The sequence below is a fragment of the Heptranchias perlo genome, chromosome 13, assembly GCF_035084215.1.
Source record: "Heptranchias perlo isolate sHepPer1 chromosome 13, sHepPer1.hap1, whole genome shotgun sequence".
Taxonomy (NCBI): domain Eukaryota; kingdom Metazoa; phylum Chordata; class Chondrichthyes; order Hexanchiformes; family Hexanchidae; genus Heptranchias; species Heptranchias perlo.
The window spans coordinates 41,980,022-41,997,098 of NC_090337.1; positions in this window are offsets into that span (position 1 = coordinate 41,980,022).

Genomic DNA, 17,077 nt, shown 5'->3' on the forward strand with positions numbered 1-17,077 from the left:
ATTTTAGAGGATTTATAAATTGTAGCTTTGTTATACTACAAATGTTTTAGGACAATATTTATTACTCGTCTTACTTGCCAGGGTTAATCTTTGATAGTTTTCCGTGGTAACTACTTGCAAGTTTTATTTACTGTGAAGCAATATTACCTATATGCTTCTACTATCTCCTTGAAAAGGAAAACACCTTTAGGAATAAATTATTTTCATGGTGGAGCAGAAAAAAGTCAGTGTAATCTACATTGCCATTATTAGTTACTGTTGTTTAATCTCTAGCAGTGGTAAAATATACTTATCTTTTTCAAACACTCCGGTTATTTATTAATGTATTACAATAAAAAGTAATTCATTGTTGTAAAAGGTTGCAGTATAATGGGATGATTGCTATGAATCATATAGCTTTGGCTCTAAATTATACGCAGCTCTGATATATTATTAATCTGAATACCATGGATAAGTTTAAGTTGTTATTTAATTATGCAGAATGTTGTTTTAAACCACAATTATGTCAGTGCACGCAAAACAACTAGTCAGGTATTATGTAAGACACTCGGGGTTAAATTCGATAACCCCCGATTCCGGGTGCGGGGATCTCATAGCTCAAAACGTGAGATTTGTGCTCCCAGCTCATTACCATGACTTGTACGTACAGCCAGCGCTATCCGTGCCGTTGAATGGCTGCACGCACCAGCAGGAGGCCCAATATGGGGCGTGGCCAGCACTAGTTAAAGGTAGCCTGCACCTCTTAATGGGAGGTGCACTGTCAATGCAAGCAGTGAAGGATGACAGGTAGAATGGCTGGACTGGCAAGAGAGCGTGTGCTGAGATTCTCCGATAACGCACTGGAGGCCTTGGTGGAGGGAGTGGACACACAGAGGACCATCCTGTACCCGTAGGGTGGCAGGAGACCCTCCAGACACCAGCTGCGGAGGTAGTGGGAGGAAGTAACCCTGGAGGGGATTGCAAGGAGCATTGTACCATGCATGTGGACGCAGTGCCGGAAGAAGTGCAATGATTTGACACAAGTGGTCAAGGTGAGTGAATGCAAGTGTCAAGTGGCACATTCTACCAACCGCAGCACTGCTCCACGCACGACCCCCCCCCTGTCACCCACCCACCAACAAATGCTGCCTATCCGTATGCAACGCTGTACTTCAGATGCTGCATCTCACCCTCACATAGTACCACACTTGCAATCTACACACCCACAACTCACAGGTCACACACACTGGCAGCTATTTGACCATGACAGGCACATCTCCCAAACATCTTGCAGGACACGTACAGACACACTTCCTTCTGCCTTGCAGGAGAAGGTGGCGCATTTCAGCCGGCAGCATGAAAGAGCTGAGGGAGGACAGGCACGCCTACATGTCCTCATCCCCGTGGAGGAGACTGTGCTGCAGAACGTTGGCCGGACCGTTGCTGCGGCCATGGTCACTGGCAGCGCTGGAGGTCCTGACGAAGGGGGCCTCTGCATACCTAATCCTCCTTGTTTCCCATATCTCCCTCGTCCCACAATCTTTTCTGACTCATGCAGATGGTGTGAGCGTGCACTCCTTACTTGCTCCTCTCCCCACTCCACAACTCAACCATCTCCCTTTGCCATTGCAGATACCCAAAAACTGGAAATGGCACTGTCCGAGGTGGAGAAAGAGGAAGAAACAGATAATGAAGCCACACCGTAACTCAATCTTACACTTGCATCGACCAGCTCAGAGACTGACACTGCACGTACTTTAGAGACAACTTTAGAGGAGGGATCGGTGAGACACTGGGCACAAGTGCACAGGAGCCTGGGCGGGGGGAGCAGATACCGCAGGTGCCAGCTCGCCGGAGGGCAAGGTCGCACAATGGTTCTGCTGCCGAGGCGTCAGGTGATTATTTCAATGGGCCAGGCTACCGAAGACGGCTGATGGGCGTACACAACCAAATGCTTGATGCACTGGAAAGCCTGCCAGAAAGCCTGCGCACAATGAGAAGGGGCATGGAGGAGTCCAGCTCCAACTTGGCACAGGGCTTTGCCCAGAGCTTGGAGCCCATCCTTACCCACATGGAACGGGTGGTCACCTCCATCAGCTCACCTGTGGAACCCACCATGATGTAACATCTGATGACCGATGTCATGTCTTCCGTTGCAGCACAAACAGCTGCCATTGCAGCACAAACAGATGTCATCAAAGGTCTGCGTGCTTCAGTTGAAGCTCAGACTGCTGCTATCGTGGCTCTGGGCGCCACTGTGGAACGGGGCTTCCAGGGCATCACAGCATTCCAGCAATCCGTTCTCCAGCTGATCACCAAGAGTGCCGAGGCACTGCCCCATGCGAGTGGCAGTGGCGTTATGGCATTTGAAGCTGCTGTCCTCTCTCCGGACGACAACATTCCTGCTCCCACCCCTGCCGTTCCGCCAGTGCCCTTGTTGTTGTCTGTCAGCCAGCCAGGCCAGACTGCTGCAGTCCAGGCCGAGATGGTGCAGTCTGAAGCTGAGCCCTCCTGGCCCAGAGCTGCTCGAGGTCGTATTCCAAGGCCTTCTGCATGCTCCTCAATTGAAGGCCAGCATTCTTCGATCACACATGCTCCAGCCACAGGGGATGCACCTCGTAGGAGCACTAGGAAAGGTAAAGACTCATGAATGACAGGCACTGAGGGAATGCACCAGGGTGAATAGTCTAATTTATTTACTTGGGTTAATGCGTAACGTTATAAATATGTATTTGAAGTCGCAGATGGTGGTGGTTTTTATTTATGAGATGAGCAGCGGGAGGAAGCAATGTACAATCATACAGAGGGTGATTTGATGGTCATGTGGGGACGGGTGGGGAATGTAGGACTGTTGTTGATTTGGGAGGTGCAGTTGAGATTACTGATATCACTCATGAATAAAGTGAGCACACAGAGTCCTGGCAGACAGGGCACTTTGTTGCCTCCTTGCTTCTTCCTCCACTTCCTCCTCCTCCTCAGCCTCTTCCTCATCCTCCTCCTCCTCCTCAGCCTCTTCCTCATCCTCCTCCTCCTCAGCCTTTTCCTCCTCCTCCTCCTCCACAGCCTCTTCCTCCTCCTCAGCCTCTTCCTCCTCGCCCTCCTCGTCCTCCGCCTCTGGCTCAGGGTTTTGCCAGATAGGCAGTGGCAAGGACTGTTTCCTCATAATGGCGAGGTTGTGCAGTATGCAGCATACCATGACGAATCTCGACACCCACTCAGCGGAATACTGGAAGGCTCCACCAGAACGGTCCAGGCAGCGGAAGCATTGCTTTAGGACGCCTATGGTGTGCTCGATGATGTTCCGCGTGGCTAAATGGCTCTCATTGTAAGCCGGCTCTGCATGGGTGCATATGGGATATCCCTTTTAATGTGACTACGTTGCATGTGCGTCTCTACTCTTCCTCCTTTGCCTGTAATTATGAACACATTCAAGACTTGAGTCGAGCAATATTTTATGTACATGAGCCACCTCATGAGAGATAGCCCTTGTCACCCAGAAACTAGCCCGATCAAAGATAGTTGGAAGTTGGACTGCCACATAATGAAGGCGTCATGACTGCTGCCAGGGTAGTGGACAATGACCTCCATGATGCACTGCATAGAGGTCAATGCCTGCTACCCTGGCAGCAGTCAACATGCATGCAGCCAATGGCACCCTGCACCATGGGGAAGCCTGCAATGCGAGCAAACCCTCATGCTCACTCATTCCGCTTCTCTCTATCAAGTGGGAATGTGATGAACCTGTTGCGCTGCTCATATAGTGCCTCCGTGACCTCTATTATGCAGCAGTGCACTACAAACTGCGAGATGTTGCACTTCTCACCAGCAGAGGCCTGAAAGGATCCAGAGCCGTAAAAGTTCAGCGCCACGGTTACCTTGACAGCCACAGGCAATGCTGTCCTTGCCCTGCTCTGAGGCTGCAGTTGTGGTTGTAGCAGTTGACATATCTCTGTCACGACCTCTTTCGTGAACTGCGGCCGTCGGATGCACTGATCTTCGTTCATGTTGAGGTAAGAGTACTGTTCCCTGAAGCCCTCATGGGATATAGCATTCTGCTCAGCACCCTGCGCCTCCTCCTGCACCTCCCTTTCCTCGCAGCTTGACCTACTCTGCGTTGCCTCTTTGCATGCTTCCAGTCATGTTCTATGCCCAGCAGGAGCCCTAGCAGGCCACCCATAATTGCCAGGAATCTTGTTCAGCACACTGTTGTAAATGACACCAACAGTAATGCTGGACCCGCCAAACCACTCTCTATATACTATAGCAACTCTCTCCAAGTATAGGAAGCTTCAACAAACTCATACAATCATACCAGCAGCCTGAAGCAATAATCCAGCAGCTAACCTGCAACACCTGCATGATCCTTTTAAATAGCGCTGGTGGAGAGTCCTGTAGGCCCTCTAAGACATTCAGCTCGCAGTTAAGACAATGCGTTGGCTGGAGCGTTGAGTGCCAAAATGGTATCTATTCTTTTAAATCAGCATTGCACACTGATCTAATTCATATTCTCCTTACTTTACATGATCGCGGCGTTCGTTATCTGCGCGCGCGCAAGCGCCTTTACCAAGATGGCGCATGTCACACCAGAAGTACACTCTGGATGCCATTTTGGGACCTTAGAAGGCCACCTAGTGTCTGAAAAACGGGCGCTACGCGGCCCTATAAACCATGTACTCTTGTTAATAACACTCATGTTTTGATTTAATGAGCAACACACTATAAACTATTTCTCAGTACTCCTATTAAAACTGTATTTAAAATGTACATTTGTAATTGAATATTCAGTAAAGTCTCAACATTTTTGAACACAATTCAAAACAAAACCATATCACAAAATGTGTGAGATTAGAAATTCTGTCTGACCATTGACACCAATGAAGATTGTCTGTCACTGGTTCTTGTATTAATCATGATGAAGTTGCTCCACTTGGTTAATGATATGTATATTCCACTGCTGTGTGGGACAGTAACATTCGCTCACAAAAATAAAATCAATACAAAGGAACTCTTCTTGAATCACACAATACCTATACGTTTTTTGAATTGTCAAAGTGGATAAATATTACTTCAAGCTGATGATATATTTCAATCACAGAGATATTTGACTTTACTCTCCTCCGTAACATCGCCCATCTCTGCCCTGCACCTCAGCTCAGCTTGCTGAAACCCTCATCTATGCCTCTGTTACCTCTAGACTTGACTGTTCCAATGCTCTCCTGGTTGGCCTCCCACCTTGTACCTTTTGTAAACTTGAGCTCATTAAAAACTCTGCTGCCTGTATCTTACCTTGCACCAAGTCCCATTCACCAATCAACTCTGCTCGCTGACCGACAGTGGCTCCCGATTCGGCAACGCCTCGATTTTAAAATTCTCATCCTTGTTTTCAAATCCCTCCGTGGCCTCGCCCCTCCCTATCACTGTAACCTCCTCCAGCCCTACGATCCTCCGAGATCTCTGCGCTCATCCAATTCTGGCCTCTTGCACATCCCCGATTTTCTTCACTCCATCATTGGCGGCCGTGCCTTCAGCTGCCTATGCCCCAAGCTCTGGAATTCCATCCCTAAACCTCTCCGCCTCTCTCCCTCTCTCTCTTCCTTTAAGACGCTCCTTAAAACCTAGCTGTTTGACCAAGCTTTGGTCACCTGTCCTAATATCTCTTTATGTGGCTTGGTATCAAATTTTGTTTGATAATCACTCCTGTGAAGCGCCTTGGGATGTTTTACTACGTTAAAGGTACTATATAAATGCAAGTTGTTGTTGTATTTGATCATTCATGCAGTAGCATTCTCAGACATCTCAGGAGGTTGATAGTTCAGTAATTGCTGGGGTCACTAGAGTCCTTGCTTGATTTATGGACCATTGTGACCACAGGCGATTTCCAGCATCTCAGGAAGTGGCCCAGCATTAACGACTTAGTGAAGACCTCAGCTTTCACAGCCATCCTCTTGTCAAATGCCTCACTGAGCTTACATTTGATGAAATCATCTTCTCCTGCCACTTTCTTATCCTGAACCAGAGTTCAGCAGCAGTAATGGTTAGCCCAAGGCAGTTGCGTTGCTTCGCGGTGCATTTTCTTCCCCATTATTTTCAGGGGTTGTGCTCAGAGGTTAGAACAATACTGCTTCTGTGTGGATGTAATTACCTACTTCCTTTTCCTAGCTACTGTTGAATTCCTTATGATTTGGTTTGGTGCAGAGACAATCTCTGAAGAACTCAGTTTTCTGTGAGTGTGTCTCTACTCTGTAGTCCGGGGAATGCAATGTCAGGAATTTTTTGCACTGGCTCTTCCTTGTAGCTCTGTAGCTCTAATATCAGAATTATTTGAGCTGTTGCTTTCGTTCAACTTTTCTGCAGAAAAGATCTCCACTGCTTCTCAGTTTCAGCTTTGAGAAGTTGTCTGCAGATGTTTAATAGATGTTTTTATCTCCCTGAGCTATGTTTTAATGAAGTCTCTTCCTGAGATTGCTTTTTAAGCAGATCAATCTAATAATATGTTGGTGTATCACGGCAATCCTATCACCACAATTCTTCATTGGTGTAACTACTTTTGCTGCTCTCATTAGGCCATCACTTAGCTGCTTACTGGCCAGTTTTAGATCATCAGGAGTTTTACAAATGATCGGGTGGGTAATGTTGTCTTCTAGAAGCAGCCTGAAGGCAACTCAAACAACTCTTTTGTAGTCCCAACCTAGTTTTCTGGGTGGTTGGAGTTGGGCAGAGGTTCACTGTGAACAGGACTGGCAGATGGTAACTCCCCACATTATCCCCAACTCTTAGGGGAGGTGCATTTATACCCTTTTTATCCAACCCTGCAAGGGTTATCGCCAATTGCAAGACAATCAGCCTAACCGTCCTCTATTGCCACAAGGACTGCAGGAGTTGAAAGAGAAGGTCTACCATCACCTTTTCACTGCAATTAGGGATTAGCAATACAGGCGCCTTGCCAGTATCACCCACATCCTAATACCAAATAAAAAGAAACACTGTTCCAGCCTTAACAGCTCTATACTTTAACATTAACATAATACAATGCTAAACTATAAACTAAGCATTCTAAACACATTAGGAGAAACTAGATTTGCAGATGGCTGATGACTTGAACCAGATTGATTGGGCAGTCCTACTAGGCAGGGACATTACCAACACACAAGAAAAATGGAATGTGTTCAAAACCATTCCAATGTTAAAGGAAGCTATCTATGTTCCAAGACCAAGTTATAGTCCAGCAATTTTATTTTAAATTCACAAGCTTTCGGAGGCTTCCTCCTTCGTCAGGTGAACGATGCGAAAATTCACCTGACGAAGGAGGAAGCCTCCGAAAGCTTGTGAATTTAAAATAAAATTGCTGGACTATAACTTGGTGTTGTAAAATTGTTTACAATTGTCAACCCCAGTCCATCACCGGCATCTCCACAATATGTTCCAAGAGTTAAAAGAAGGACACATGGTAAAACAAAGCCAAACTGACTAACGGGCCATGTTCAAAGACAAATCAGACCGAATCAAAATACAGGCTTATTGATAGTAGGGGGGTGATTTTAAACCCCAAGAACGGGTGGGTTGGGGACAGGCGGGAGTTGAAAATAGTTGTTTTTTGGGTTGCAACCACAACCCGGCTTTATTCCCGGGTTTAACGTCGGCACGTAAAAGTACAAGCTTCCCACTGGGAATGCAAAGTCCAAAAACTTAGCGGTTGAGACGCAAAAAAACTATTTTCAACTCCCACCCTCCTCCAACTCACCCGTTCTTGGGGTTTAAAATCACTCCCTAGTTCTCAGGAAAATTATGCACAAGGTATTTGGGGTATTGGGGGATGTGTCTCCAGTCACTATGGTCTCCTGGAATTTATTTGATCACCTTTGGGGGGTCAAGGAAGAATTTCCCTGAGTTTTTTTTCTCTTGACTTGGCCTAAGGTTTATTTTTCTGTTGTTTTTTTGCAGATGAATATGTGGTGGATTGGTGTAGCGGTGGGTTTGGGGGGGCGTGGGGGATGGTGTGGATGGGGGTCATGCTGTGTATAAGTTGCACCATGATAGTACGGGACAGGCTCAATGGACCATCTGTTTTTTTCCTGTCCTTTGCTTTCATATGCTTGTAAATGCATATTAGTAAAGCAGGCATCCTCTCCAGCTATATATTTTATTCTCCTTCATGAAAAATCAAGAATCACAAAGTTGCCTGTTTAAATAAATTATTGCAAGTACAAAGCAATGTTAGCAATAACCAAAAAACAATTAAAATGTGCATATGGCAGGAAAAATCGGAGAGCAAGTTATTATCTTAATGGCGAGAAACTGGAAAGTACTGCAGTTCAAAGGGATCTGGGGGTCCTAGTGCAAGAAAATCAATAAGTTAGTTTGCAGGTACAGCAGGTGATCAAGAAGGCCAACGGAATGTTGGCTTTTATTGCTAGGGGGATAGAATATAAAAACAGGGAGGTATTGCTGCAGTTATATAAGGTATTGGTGAGACCGCACCTGGAATACTGCATACAGTTTTGGTCTCCATACTTAAGAAAAGACATACTTGCTCTCGAGGCAGTACAAAGAAGGTTCACTCGGTTAATCCCGGGGATGAGGGGGTGGACATATGAGGAGAGGTTGAGTAGATTGGGACTCTACTCATTAGAGTTCAGAAGAATGAGAGGCGATCTTATTGAAACATATAAGATTGTGAAGGGGCTTGATCGGGTGGATGTGGTAAGGATGTTCCCAAGGATGGGTGAAACTAGAACGAGGGGGCATAATCTTAGAATAAGGGGCTGCTCTTTCAAAACTGAGATGAGGAGAAACTTCTTCACTCAGAGGGTGGTAGGTCTGTGGAATTTGCTGCCCCAGGAAGCTGTGGAAGCTACATCATTAAATAAATTTAAAACAGAAATAGACAGTTTCCTAGAAGTAAAGGGAATTAGGGGTTACGGGGAGTGGGCAGGAAATTGGACATGAATTTAGATTTGAGGTTATGATCAGATCAGCCATGATCTTATTGAATGGCGGAGCAGGCTCGAGGGGCCGATTGGCCTACTCCTGCTCCTATTTCTTATGTTCTTATGTTCTTATTACCTACTACAGAAGCAAGGAGTGATCATTCTTCAAACTTGAATTGTAATTTAATGTGGTCAATATTACACAGAAGACCATGTGTTTTGGGATGCCTCTAGATCCATAAATCAGATGACATGGCATGTCTGAGGTTATGGAATCATGATAAAAATGGAAATTTCTAACCATTTTTTTGACATGTGATGTAGATTTCTGAAATCCTCCGAATTAATACACTAAATATAGAGCAGTTCAATTAATTTATTTATATTTCATTCTTCAACTCATGCAATTTGGATAAGTGCACAGTTTCCTTATCCCAAACTTTGACATGATATTTTATTCAGCCTCATTATATTTTGCTTTTCTTTTCCTTGAGGTGTGCATTGTTACATAATGTTGTATTTTTACCAATCTCACTTGTACTGTTTCACAGAAAACAAAGGAATAAGAATCTTCCAGTGACACGAGAGCTAGGCACAATGGCACAAAAAATTATGCTACAATGCTTTTCTAACTTCCAGATGTTCAAGGGAAAATTAACAAACTCACTACTTCAAAGGAGAAATTTTAATTGCTAAAGTTATTAAAAAAAGAGGTCAGTCACCTATTTTTATCTTCTAGTATGTTCCATTTTTGTTGACATTACTCCAAAGGTGTCTTTGGAGAATTCATTTTAAATTCAGCTATCATCATAAATGTTATATGTCAGTCAAAGTTAAAAGCTCATATATTTTGATAGATCTCTGGGTATATATAGTTGCTGATTTTACCCACATGCATCATTTTTAGCTATTAGATAACTATCAGATGTTGCATTTAGGCAATAACTAACATGAAGATGTGTATTTATCGTGGGTTTCAAGGCACCAGCGGTGGCTTTGGGCCATCATGCAATGGACCCTGGTGCACTTATACTTAGATACACTACTGAATTCATTATTCCCATTATGTAATTGTTGTGTATTTTCTGTTAGCAATTTTAAATGTATTTTCAGTTGGTTTCAGAGATTCTATTAACTTCACAGTAATAGTTCTGATTATGTGCCGAGAGATGAGCAAAAGTGTTTATTGGAGATTTAAACTGCTGCTCATCCAATTCTTCTTCATAACCTAATTGATAGCACTGCAATTTTAGTAGCTTTAAAGTATGGCTGGAAATGGAATGTCTTTACACAAAGTGGATAAATATATAGTTTTCTATTTAATATTTAAACAAATGTTTCAGTGCAATATGATTCTTTTCAAGTTGTTATACTTTTCATTAGTTTCTAAATCAGATCTGACTCCATGGGGGATAAAATTGAATAGGGCCTATTATTGGGCGGGGGTAGCGCGATCTGCTATTACTCCATGCCCAATGGCCCCTGCGCAGGCAGGACGAGACTTTCATGAGGCCTGAGGACTTACCTTGAAGAAGCGTTTGGAATCAGCATTGACACACGGATTCAATTTAATTTTCACTTTCCACCAGCAGGGCGAGCCCCAATCTCTGAAAGGCAGGCTGTCTCTTAAAAATCTCTTAAAGTAGATTTAAGGTAGATTAAAGGTAGCTGGTACCTGTTATTTGCTGAAAATAACAGTCTGCTATCTGCACGGGGTCTGAACGGAGATCAGATATCGCACATACAAAACACAGATGCAGCTCCCATCCCTATGTTTACAAACTGACGAGTTATGTTAAAACATTGAATAAAGGTTGCACACTACAAAATCCCGCATCCTCCAATCTGCATGCCAGACCTCACCAATCTGCTGATCTGAGTTTGTACCAGGCCTGTGAGAGTGCATGCACCAAGGTTCTCTGCTGATGCACTAGAGGTCTTGGTGCAAGAGGTGGACAGAAGGAGGGACATCCTCTATCCACCGTGGGCGGGGGAGCAAGAGGCCCTCCAGACATACACCCAAAAGGCAGTGGGAGGCAGCGGGGATGAAGTCAATGCCAGGGCACTGCATCATGAACATGGATGCAGTGCAAGAAGAAGTTCAATGCTTTGACATGAGTGGTCAAGGTGAGTGAGGTCAACTGTCAAGTGGCGTCTCCTACCAACTACACCACTAACCGCATCCACTGCTCCATGCACTACATCCCCATCACCCACATACCAACAAACTCTTTCCATCAGTACTCAACTCTTCCAATCAAATGCTTCCTCTCACCCTTACACATTACCATTGTTGTAAGCCACTCACCCACAACTCACAGGCCACACACACTGGCAGCTATTCAACCATGACAGGCACATCACCCAGACACATGTCGCGCTTTCTTGCAGGAGAAGGTGGCACATATCAGGAGGCAGCAAGTGGCAGTGGCATTTAGCCCCTCGAGCCTGTTCTGCCATTCGATGAGATCATGGTGGACCTGTGACCTAATTCCATATATCCGTCCTAGCCCCATATCCCTTAATACCCTTGGTTCACAGAAATCTATCAATCTCAGATTTAGAATTCACAATTGAGCTAACATCAACTGCCATTTGCAGAAGAGCGTTCCAAACTTTTCCCACCCTTTGCATGTAAAAGAACTTCCTAACTTCAGTCCTGCATGTCCTGGCTCTAAATGTTAAGCTATGTCCCCTAGTTCTAGTATTCAAGTATAGGAGACCTCCGAAAACAGTTACAAATGTCTCGGAAGCCAGAAGCAATAATCCAGCCACTAACCTGTAAATCCTGCATGGTCCCTTTAAATAGCGCTGGTGGGGGTCCACGAGGCACTCTAAGACACGTTTAGATGGTCGGGGTTAAAACTGTGCATTGAGTCGAGCGTTTAGTCCCAAAATGTTGTCTATCACTTTAAATCAGCGTTGCACTCTGATTGTATCCATTTTCTCCTTACTTTATACGCTTCCGGTGTTCGGTATTTGTGCATGCGCTCACTCCTATACCAAGATGGCATCCGGCGCATGTCACACTGGAAATGTGTGCGCGCAGCCAAGACGCCATTTGGATGTTGAAGAGGCCGTGTAGCACTGAAACAACGGGCGCTACACGGCCCAATTTAGCGCCCGTGGTAACTTAGCTCACCTACGAAAAGCTGCTGTCAATTGAGATGGAGGCAACGATACTACGATACTGGATTAAGCTCTGTGAACTATTCAACTCAGTCTAGTTTTTAATGCCTAAGCTGCTTTTTGTCCCAATCACTGATCCATTTACCCAAAGTGCTGTGTTAATTCATTGGTCAAGACCTTTGTGAAACCCAAATTGATCATATTTTAATAAATTTGTGTATTGTAAACACAATTCTATTTTATTTCATTTGTTTATTGAAATTTAGTGGTTATAAATTAATTTTAGATATTTTCACAAAAATTTAAAAATATTGCGAGAGAGATATTTAAATAATATTAATAGGGTGTCACAAATAAGCAGTTTTGCTTCAGTCCTTATCAAAGTAAAGGTCAGTGGGAATGCATTGTTTGAGGATTTAAAGCAAGGAATGCTGTGTTCCTCTGATAAGACTTGTGTGCTGATGTAAATTGCAAATTACTGCAAGGTAAATAGTACAATTTTTTATCCTAACCCAGATTATCTATTGTATTCGTCTGATACTCTACAAATAGCGTAAAGCTATTCAGATGAAAATATAGCTCAGCTTCTATAGGATATTGTGTTTGCTTGTTGCAAGAAGCTGTTTGTAGTTTGAAGTGTATATTGTTTGTATTTCTGAATGTGATCTCATCAAGTTTTGATCACTCAGCTTCATTGTTGATTGCATTTCTGGACGTAATCTCACCAGGTTTAGCTGTGAAACCGAATTCATAGGAAATTATGTGGATAACAATAGGAATCTTGCTATAGTTCTGAAATTCATCCATAAATTTTGGATTTGATGAGAAGAAACAGTGTCAGTTATGTCAGGTTTGCATACATCACATTCAAGGACACTGAGACTGCAAGGAATGAAAGGATAATATCAAGTAGAATTTGTCTATCCACAGACAATGTCATTTTTAAAAGAATTTCTCAGTTGTTTAATGTAATTAAAGTTTAATCAATCTCTTAATGATATTGATCATTATAGTTATGTTTAAGCTTATGCTTGTTAACTCCTGCAATTTATTCCACCAATTTTAAATACATAATTCCCTGAAAGTGCAAGTAGATAAGATCGTGAAAGAGTGAATAGCATTTTGGGTTTTATAAATGGGGCAAAGAGAACAAGAGTAAATAAGTAATGATAAATTTGTACAGGGCAATGGACACAGTACTGTGTGCACTTTTGGGTGTCCCATTATAGAAAGGGCATTAAAGCTGTAAAGAGTGTACAGAATAGATTCTATTTTATTATTATTTGCTCTCAGATGTGGGCGACACTAGTAAGGCCACATTTGTTGCCCATCCCTAATTGACCTGAAAATATAGTGGTGGGATTTCTCCTCGGTTAGGGAATTCCAGGATTCTGCAATGATGAAGCAATAGCGATATATATCCAAATCAGGAAAATATGTGACTTGGAGGAAAATTTGGAGGTGAAGATGTTCCCACGACATTGCTGCTCTTGCCCTTCTCGGTCATAGAGGTCATGGGAGGTGAGGTTTTCTCAAAGTAGCCTTGGTGAGTTGCTGGAATGAATCCTATTGATTGTATATACTGCAGATACTGTGCGCCTGTGGTGGAGTGGATGGAGATCAAGTCCAGTGGCACAGCAAACTACTCTGTCCTTGATGGTATCAAGCTTCTTGAGTGTTGTTGCAGCTACACTCATCCAGGCAAGTAGTGAATATTCTATCACACTCCTGTGAAAATTTTAAACTGATGACACCTTGTCAACAGGATGAATCCAGGGATGGGAAACTATAATTATGAGGAGAGATTTGCAATACTGATACGATTTCCACTGGTTGGAAAAAGTTAACAGGAGATTTAAAGTGGCTTTTAAATTCTGGAAGGGTGAATAGGGAAAGACTATTTCCTCAGGTTGGGGAATAAATGATGAGGGGTCATCAATTTAAAATTGTTACTAAGATAGTGAGGAGAGTGGTTCGGAGAAATTTCTTTACATAGAGGGTTGTTGGAGCATGGGATGTTTTGCTACAGTGAGTAGCTGATGCAGAGACTATTGCATCTTTTAAGGAAAAAGTGGATAAATATTTAAAGGCGAGAAAGACATAGGTCTACAGGGAGAGGGTAGGACGGTACAATTAGTTCTGGATAGCAAAGAAATGGTGTAGACACAATAGTCCGAATGACCTCTTTTGGTGCTATAAACTCTATTGAATTGAAAACAGTATTTTAAAAAGCTGAAAGTTGTAGCATAGAGTTTAAAATTAAAATTAATTTTCCAATTTGCAGTTCCTCTTTTACATAACAATAACAAGAAATGTTCAGTCTCCTTCAGTAATTGTTTAAAAGCAAATTAAGTGCATGTCTGGTTTAGTTCAATCTGTACATGTAGCCCTTTTTCTAAACAATATATTAATTTAATGATTCTTTTAATTTTTTTCTTATTATTTAAAAGTTATTTCTACAAATCTGGATGAGCTATGGTACAACGGTAAACTCCCAGAGGTGCTCTCTGCAAGAGGGTTCAGTGTCTGGCATTAAAAAGGCATCACGAAGCGAGACAAGCTGATCCACAAAGGTCAAATCCTGCCCTTGCAGCAGTTAGTCAACTAATTGTTTTCTTTTAATTGGCTTCAAAAATGCAACTCAAAATTAGGGAAAGAGTAATAATTGACTTTAATCCATGTTTAACGTTCTAACAAGTCATACTAATAGGTATTAAACAATATTCTTAAGTGAAACATAATAATCACATTCACCGGATTAAATCAATTATTCATACCTGCTTAAAAAGCAACTGAGTACAGCAACAGCACAAAGTTGCATCGGGAGGTCATTTCTACCAAGGAACGTGGACACATTTTAGTCTTCAGTGCTCGCTACACTGAGCTTCGCACACCGGGAGTGTATATTGGGAATTCAGGCACATACCTCCCACAATTTTCCTTCAATTCGTTTTTTTTATTTTAATGGGCAGAAGATTGCATGCTCGAATTCCTCATCATTAACTATTTCATCACTACTCATGGAGTACTTTATGTCACTCCATTTTTTCTTCTTATGTGCAGTACTTTACAATTGTCCATATTAAATTTTATCTTTATATATTCTTTCCAGCTGATTTTGTAGTTTCCAACCTGCCTTTGCAGAATCAGCTGCGAATCTAACCAATTTGCATTGAATTTCTGAATCCGCGTAATTATAAGAAATATAAGCATAAGAAACATAAGAAATAGGAGCAGGAGTAGACCATTCAGCCCCTCGAGCCTGCGCCACCATTCAATCAGATCATGGCTGATCTTCGACCTCAACTCCACTTTCCCACCCGATTCCCATATCCCTTGATTCCCTTACTGTAAATTCAAAGCAGCAGGGGGCCAATACCAATCTCTCAGAACCCCATTCAATACATTGACCATCCAATGTAACTTTTCTAACAAATACCCACTGCTTTCTACTCGTCAACCAATTCCTTATCAATTCCCAAGTTATGCCTGATTCCTTACTGATTTGAGCTTTCTTGTGGACTTATGTAGAACTTTGTCAGATCCTATTTGAAAGTCTAGATACACCACGTCGTAGAGCTTCTGAGGAAGAGGCCTAGGATGTCACTTCCTCAAAAAGGTCAAGAAGGCTGGTTAGGCAACATCTTCCCTGACACGAGCTGCTGAGAGAGAAAGAATAAAATAGCTACGGAGGTAAGTAAAGCTGTATGAGTGGTGTAGGATGTGTCTGGCACCAGAGCCTTCACTTACCTTGGCTACCCTTGTGAGATCATTGAACCTATTTCTGCATTGTGTGGCAGTTCTTGGGCTGGTGGAAGTTGCCTGACTGCCTCTGCCACATCACTCCAGAAAGTCTGCACCTCAGTGCCCATCAGACAGTCCTGCATAGCCCTCAGTTCTTTCACCAGCACCTCCACAGTGCATCAGAAACTCCTGGATCCCTTCTAGCTGTTAACATCCTTGAGGCTGTTGTTTCTTTTGTCATCCTGCTGAGAAGTTAGGCTATCCTTTAACTGACTTCAGCCTTTTATCCAGAACTTCATTCTCCTCCCTCCCAGTGGCGGTAATCCAATGAAGGGCAGTTTTCTGACCTTGAAACCTACCTGAATGGCTTATGAGGGTTTTGGGAGAAAATTGTAGCGGGTAGGCAGTGGTTTCACATAGGCAGGTGTTAGGACCACCACAAACTCGCTAACAGGAGAGTCCAGGTCCAGAGGTTCCAATGAATATTATGAACCGAGAAAATCCATAAGGAATTCTTTGGACTTGCTTATGTAGAGACTGTGGATCCTTCCTTCCTCAAAATCTTTATCACCTGGTCTTCGGCCCAATTTCACAAAAATAATCTTTTTCCTGAAAGAATTAAAGTAGGATTATAAATAAATAAGTATTGGAAATCAAAAGGGAATGGGAAATTCTGTTTAGAAGTACCTCTGAATTTGTTTTGAACTTATTCTTTTTAACTTAATGTATAATCTAACGATATTTGTTTGCACTCAGCATTATGTAGGCTGTATGGATCTCTTCTTGTGTGAATCATATTATTTTTTTCCCTATGGGCACCTGAAATTATTTTTTTCTGTAAGGTAATAGGAATGCATTTTTTAATGAAGAAATAGGATGAATAATAATTTGAATAATAATAAAATAAATAATTTTCTCTGATTATGAGTTGGGAACAACGAGATTAATGGGGTTGTTTCGAATTTTATGTCTTCTATGCTCATTTACTTCTGCTATTGATTTTTTTCATTTGGTTCCGTAAGTTGGTATTGTCAGATTTTAGGGATCTATCAAGAGAGCAAAAAGGAAGAAAATAGCTTTCTATGGCTTGGGAATATTTGCCTTTTATAAATGCATATATCTGTATCCTTTTTGTAACATGTTTTGGAGATATACCTTATTTCTTATTTTCTCTCATGCATCAAATGTCAATATTTTATTGTTTACATATGTAGCTATGTTTGTGGCAGTGATATGCAGGTCATGTTTCATGGACATAATTGTTCAGCAACGGCTATTATTTCTATAGCATTTGCTCA